This window comes from Cryptomeria japonica, chromosome 4, assembly GCF_030272615.1.
Source record: "Cryptomeria japonica chromosome 4, Sugi_1.0, whole genome shotgun sequence".
Taxonomy (NCBI): Eukaryota; Viridiplantae; Streptophyta; class Pinopsida; order Cupressales; family Cupressaceae; genus Cryptomeria; species Cryptomeria japonica.
In genome coordinates, this window is record NC_081408.1 from 565,691,448 (window position 1) to 565,699,108 (window position 7,661).

At 35.0% G+C, this 7,661-nt stretch overlaps 2 long non-coding RNA genes across 2 annotated transcripts; both read left to right on the forward strand.

Moving 5' to 3' along the window:
• The first annotated feature begins 2,716 nt into the window (after positions 1-2,716).
• Positions 2,717-3,299, forward strand: LOC131036092 (uncharacterized). Its single transcript, XR_009104053.2, has 3 exons — positions 2,717-2,783; positions 2,898-3,134; positions 3,239-3,299. It is a non-coding gene; the product is annotated as an uncharacterized LOC131036092 (long non-coding RNA).
• A 108-nt stretch (positions 3,300-3,407) lies between these two features.
• On the forward strand, positions 3,408-5,654 carry LOC131036084 (uncharacterized). Its single transcript, XR_009104051.2, has 9 exons — positions 3,408-3,586; positions 3,689-3,844; positions 3,935-4,004; positions 4,152-4,603; positions 4,713-4,844; positions 4,984-5,044; positions 5,154-5,226; positions 5,314-5,376; positions 5,473-5,654. It is a non-coding gene; the product is annotated as an uncharacterized LOC131036084 (long non-coding RNA).
• The last annotated feature ends 2,007 nt before the right edge of the window (positions 5,655-7,661 follow it).

The window sequence follows — 7,661 nt, forward strand, 5'->3', positions numbered from 1 at the left end:
ACACCACAACGCTATGTGCTGCAATGGTCATAAATTTCGCATAAAAAAGTTGGATGACATGAAGAAAACTTGTGATTCTAGCATCACTGCAGTCTTTCAGGTGACAAATATTTCATCGAGAAATGACATTCATCCTCAACAATCTCAAAATCGATACTATGGCATTTTGGATGATATACTTGAGTGTGACTTTAATTCCTTCAAATTAGTTTTGTTCGTCGTCAAATGGTATAGGCTACGATTGAATAAAAATGATCCTGATAGAACTGTTATTGAACATGATAATGGTTTTATAATGCTAAATACAAGGTCATTTGAACTAGTTGGGGATGAGCCCTATGTTCTTCCAAGCCAATGTGATCAAGTATTTTACTCAGAGGTTCCACATAAACCGAGTTGGTCATTTGTTGTTAGACATGATCCAAGAGGAAGGCCAATAAAGTATAATGTGATGGAAGAAGAAGATACCGAAGAAGTAGAAGATGAAGTGGATGATGATCACGATCGACAGTTTCTCAATGATGATGAAGAAGAACAAGAAGAAGAAGAAGAAGATGATGATGATGATGATGGTGATGGTGATGGTGACGGTGATGGTGATGGTGATGGTGATGGTGATGGTGATGGCGAAGATGTTGATGATGATGATGATGATGACGACGACGACGACGAGGAGGAGGAGGAGGATGATGATGATGATGATGATGATGATGTTGGCAATGATGACCTTGATGTTCATGATGATGAAGAATGAAATGTATGAGGTATGTGATTAGTATATTATCTATTTAATATTGACTTCTTGATAGAATTTTTTTTACATAATTAATTCATTATGTTTTGAATTCTAATGCCATTACATAATTAATTCATGATGCACCTTTTAATATGGAGATGGAGATAGGGAGAGTGACTATTTATGTGACAATTTTTAAACTGTGTTTATTTATGGAAATTGGATTGTTTATTAGCTATGTGATGGATGTTGATTTAAAATACATATGTGATGGATCACATGTTTATGATGATGCATGTGACATTTTTTGAACTTTGTGTTTATTTATAGAACGTGGATTGTTTATTACCTATGTGATGGATGGTGATTTATGATACATATGTGATGGATTACATGTTTATTATGACACATGATATGTGATGCTAATTGTGATGCTCAATTACATATATGATGACACATCATGCGATGCTTTTGATGCTTATGATACGTATGTATTTATTGTTTATCAACTTACAAATGTAGTGATGTTTATGATGCTCAATTGATGGTGTTGATTTCAGGCATAGTCCTTGTGTGATGTTGTCACCCTTGGTGGGAACAGGTCGTTGACTATAGACATCGTCAACCATTTAGTTGAGGATCCTGCATAGTCTACATAAAGTAAAGGTAAGGAATTAAAAAATTTACAATGATTTTGATGACAACATCTTTTTATTATTTAATACTCTTTTTGTCTACAAAGTTCATGTTGTGTACTATTTAATTTTTAGCTAACATAAGATAATTGAATTACATTGTATAGGACCATGAACCCCTTTGACGAGGGTCCTGCACAGTCTCATGGATGGACAGGTATAACTAGTCAATACACCCTATAGAAACCGTTTATTTTTTTAAAATTACTTGGAAAACAAACTTCCTCAGTTTTTCAAACCTCAACATTAGCAGCAAATCTAATACAGTTATCAACACTTGAGGACCCGGTTGGACTTATTCCAATTTTCATCCCAAAATCAACTTTAGGGTTGACTTCTTCATCAACATTACCCTCATTTGCAAAATTTCTCTCTCATTACCAATTAACTCTCTCATTTCATGGAGTGCAGGTACCCCCAAATAGGTATTTGTCAGATCTGTCTTCGTCGAGTGAGGAAAATGCAGTAATAGAAAATGAAAATGACACATGTAGTAGGTCTACAATAGGGAGATCAACAAGAGGTCAAAAGATTAGAAGAAAATTCAATAAACGCATGAAATTTTTCCTTGCTCAAGGGGGGTCATGTTCTTATGATGATGAGACCAAAGGCGACATTGAGGTGCCACTGAGGTACAAACATCTACAGAAACAATGGGTACCCAAGGAACTTCCTCCAATAAACACCGATTTTTGTGTTAACGATAGGATATATCACATAGCACCTTTGTCGTTACATGGTTTAGGCTTATTTTCCATGGACGGCATAAAGGTCTGTTACAATAGAGTTGCAGAATTGATGGAGTTTGTTGGACCTTGTTACAATTACAAACATTGGATGTAGATTGTTAAATATAAAAAAAGTATGCATAGGTATGCACTGTCAGCAAATTATATACAACAGAAAGATAACGATCAAAGTAAACGAGTGGCTGTATACATTGATGGTCGACCAAAAGCAACAGGGAATATTGCAGTTTTTATAAATAGTACGCGACCTGGGTCAACTAATAAACAACCCAATTGCATATTTGAGGCGCGCGAGGGAAATCGTGTATTTGTATGTGCGATAAAATCAATAAGTGTAGGTGAAGAGCTTCTAATCGATTACAGTTTGAATCATATAAATACAAACAAAGTTAATATCATGGGGGTGGTACGTACTATATACCATTTAAATTAACCAACCTCCAATTAATGAATCCAATATACCATTTTATTATGAAGCTTTTTTGCTAAGTCTATTGGTTTAATTTCGCTAACGTTTTTTATATTTTTTCTTTGTCACAGGCCGACATGGATCCATCACATATCGCAGACATAGATGTAGCTTGCGACACTTCTACCGAGCAGGTAAACCTCATTGTAATTGTACAAATTAGATAGAAGAAAACTGTTACATTATTATGTTCTTTTTTTTAGTGATTTATACTAATTTTATAATTGTTAATGATATTCTTGACACAGACGGATGTTCGGGGAAAGGGAAAGGGAGTTGCAGTACCTGAGAACCTTTCTAGGGATATGGAATCATTAGGGTTAAGCAATGATGACCCTGAAGATCCCACAGACCTTATGAAATTCTTTAAAATGCCTCTTATAAAAATTAGAAAAGAGATTGTTGCTTTGGCAGTCGTGCATCCTATCACTGATGAGATATGAGAGAGGGTGGAATTATTGCTTCGGACAACAGAAAACTTGCAAGTAAGTAGTAATGAAAGCTTTAATTATAACAAAAGTTCAATAATGGTTTATATTTTATTCTCTTTTATGTCATTAACTAAAATATGTACGTATTATTTTTACAGCAATTTATCCGCCCTCATCAAAGTCGTTCCCATGATCAGGGTGTTGCAGGATCTTCAGGTGACGACGGTTTTCTTGTATTATCACTTGCTTGGCTTATCACTCTGAGTAGCCAAAACACATCATACTTGATACTATCAATTTTCAAAATAAAGGTTCATCCTTGTTTACAATTCTTGCACTTTTCATGTATTTAATGTATTATTCTTTAGGTGTTGTCAATGTTACTGTGCAAATGTCGTCACCACCTCATCAGAGGTTACCCTCACCTGTATTGCTGACTGCAATGTCGGCAACATGTAGCATGTAGACATCCTCTAGTGCACGTCATATTGGCCCGCCCACTATTGGTAGATCCCTCTTTTGCTCTATCTTCTGTTATGTGTTTATTTTCCTTCAAGCGTTCTTTCTTGAATTCTAATGCCATTTTATAGTGGATTCATTTTTTACAGGAGGAGATGCACATGAGGATATGCCAGAGGCAACTATTGCTGATAACATAGCATCATTTCCTAGATCTTCTCGTATTGCTAGTACGGGAACGTTGCAGGCCACATTGGTGGTGAGCGACGAAGAAATGATTCCCTTAAAGATACAAAAGGTTCCAGGTACTTTAAAATTATTATTATATATACTCTAATTTTAATTTACTTTATGATCACTCGTTTTGGACTAATGATCCCATGAATTTTTTGCAGGCAATGATATTTTCTATAAACATCTTAGTGACATTGCATTGCACATATTTGGGCCCACCATCCGTAAAAGGTGGTACATCATATGTGAACTAACCCTAATCCACTTTTGATTTCATATCATTGCTAGAATAGTTTTCCTTTGATCCATTTCTTGAAGTGTAATAAATGTAGCTTCAGTTCATTTCTAAATCTGACAGGTTTATTTTTGCTTTAAAAGGTGGAATGACCAAGGAAAAAGGTTAAAAGATGAATTGACAAACCAAATGGTTGAGTGGTTTGGAAATGACACCTTTGACAAAACCAAGCTCCTTGAAAAAGCTGGCACATATCTAAAGTATGTGAGGGACCAATACAGGACCCATTTGGAGAGGAACCTAAAGTACGAGTATCCCGCCATGATTCCAGAGAGGGAGTGGAAGGACCTGATTTTGGATGCGAAGGAGAAAATTGAAAGGAAAAAAGGAAATACACCACTAGACGCCAGAAGAAGGTACGGGATACTATTAAGAATGTAATTATGTACTAATTAATTACTCTTTATATTTATATAGTCTAACATATTTCAAACTTTTTATAAACTGAGTGACATGTCAAAGGCAACCAAGGCAAGAAAAGCATGGGAAACACAAACTCGGCTCTGGTGGTTACATGAAACTTGTTGCACAAATTGTAAGTATCTCATGTAAACGAAATATTGCATCAAAATATTAATAAATTGCAAACATTTTTTTTTATCAAACAATGCAAGCAAAATTCACGGTACCAAGCAAAAATGCAGGGCTCTGAATTCAATAGAGCGCCCATAGAAGATGACAAGAGAATTGCCTACCAACAAGGCTATTCAGCTGTGGCTGATCGGCTACGAGAATTGAGTGGGCATACACAACATTTGAGTGCATCCGTCACACAGGTAAATATGCTAAATGGAAGTTGTTTCAAATTGAATACTTTACCAATAATCTAATTGATGTTGAGTTCCAACATAAAGTGACTATATTTGTTTTAAATAAGCAAGCAATGATAACAATGTGCATGTCATTGGAATGTAGCCTGCTAATTGTGAAACACCACCTACACATGAAGGTCCGGATGGGCATCCCAGTAGTGGAGGTATTCATTTGCTATTCAAATTTATTTATTTAGCTATTAATACAATTAAACATCTTAATTTGTAATTAGAGTAGTAATTAATGTAACCTTTTTTGTTAATATTTTATAGCATGTAGTCGGTGTTGAGCAAGTGGAGCATGATCTAGGTACACAACATCAAGAACGTGATGTTCCCCACTCAGGTAAAGAGGACCAGTGTTATTGTTTTAAACAAATATAATTGCAATTGGTGTTCAACATTAATGTAACCTTTAGTATTTCAACTCCAGATGATCTAGAGGGTGTTCAGCATGTTGAGGTTGAGGCTACACAAAATGATGTGGCCCCATTAGGTAAAGAGCACAACAATTATGTTCTCTAAATTAATGAAATACTTGTAACAATAATTTTTTTTTTTTTGAATTTAACCCATTTCTTTGTTATTGCAGAGGACCCCCTTCGCTTTAGTGTCCTCGTCCTCAGTATAGGACTAGGCATACATAGAGATCATGAGTAGTTGGCGGAACATCTGCAGAGGGGGGAAATGATGAAGAAACTGATGTTCCACTTAGTCTTTTCATAGCTTCAAAGAAAAAACAAAGAAAGAAATGATTGTAATCTAACTTATTTGATAATGACTGATTTTTATGTGTTAGTGAATGTAATTATGTGCTAATTAATGGTTATGGATGATATGTGTTAATTAATATTGATGAATGTTGTGTGTTAATTAATGTTAATCAATGTTATGTGTTAATGAACGTTATGTGATATTAATGAATGAATGCTATATTTTATTAATGGTAGAAAGAAAGAATGAATGAATGTTATAAGATGTTAACGGGGAATTTAGAGTGATGTTGCGGGGGGGGGGGGGGGGAGGGGCCGAATGAGCTTCCACCTTCACATGGTTGGCCCTGTTAAGTAGAGAATATTAAACTATTCTTGAAACCAAGCGAAGCTCAACAAGATAACACACTTTTCAATATTTCATTATGTTGCACAGTTAATCTTATTGAATAATGTATATTGAATCTTAATTGCAAGGTCCAACAGAGCCAACGCAAATAACAACACCACAAGTTGCTAGGTATAATGAACTCCCATATTGTCTTGTCTATACATGAACAATATGAGTTGTTTCTAGTGTTGATATCCAAGGTAGGACTACAAAGGTTATGAATATGCCTCATCCTTGTAAGTTTTTTATTACTTGTACGTCATGAATATTGCTCTTTAGTTGATTAAAATTAAATGAAAATCTTTAATGAATACACAAAACTATATACATATGCAGGCACACCATGGTTGAGATGGTCCAACTCCCTAGTCTCACTCTACGACTAAGCTCATGCCATATGTAAATCAAAGACATCTCAAATACATCGTCGGTGGAAAGCTGCAAAATGCCATTTTCATACATAAGCAAGACATACACAATTGGGCACAATCACCAAGAGAACAGTAAAAATTGTTTGAGATTGTATCATGGATGCAAAAAATCTCTTCATTAATCCTTGACTCATGATTGCTATAATACTTCTTTAGACTTCTCATGTCATTTGTTGCACTTCTTCATTGGACTGAGTTTCAACTATGTATTTGCCTTGACTTATGACTATACCTAGCTTTGTCCTATCTTTGTAAGCTTCCTCTTTGAATTGTGGTTATAGCTTTGATAATACCTTTTTAATATTACACTATTTGTAAGGAGGACAACTCCTAATGCATGTTGCAAATTGTGTTCTAGTGACTAAGACTAACCTTTTTGTACTTGATGTTTTGACTAGTTGTCATAACCTCTGACTTTGATGCTTGTGCCTTAATAGAACTAGATGTTTCTTGTATGCATACTTGGTCAAGGACTGCATTATGATTCTAGAGGGCTGCAAACTAAGATTATTTATTGTATTGAGTTGCACATTTGACATGAGTTGCCCTATGACTGCTATGCCTCTTGAGGTTATAAGGTGTTGTTCTTGTCAAGTTTTGACAATGCTGCAACAATAACATGTTATTTGTTGTTAAGGTTTGAAAAGACCTTTTAGAAACTTATACCCTGCTCTTTTTCACTCAGTAGACTTGATTACTATCATTTTATTTGGTACTAGGTATGACTGCCTACTGGCTTTACTATAGATTGCAATCTCTCTAGACTGTATTTTCTAAGTGTTGTTGTTCTATACTTGACCATCTATTAGGAAAACATAGCTTGAAATGTCCAAAACAATTAATGAATGATTGCACTATCACCAATCTATCTTGAAGATTTAACTACTCTTTAGATTATGATTATGACTGTCATGATATTTCATGAGACTGCTCTATCCCCATATGAAACCCTTTGTTCCCACAAATCAATGCTTTGAACTTGACTGCAACTTTATAGTGATCACTGTCTTTGTATAGTAAGCTTGCTACTTTCTCAACTTTTGATATATTGGAGGCTCCTAGGATGGTTTCTATCTTATAGTCACAATACCTTGCTATAATTTGCATTTCAGATCACTGCTCAATGATCATAGGATGTCTTTGTCTTTTGAATTTGACTCTCGAGCTTGCCCTATTTCTTGACCTTTTGAATAATTTTGGGCCACTATTCATTACTTTTATTACCCTATATGTAAAAGACCTTGCT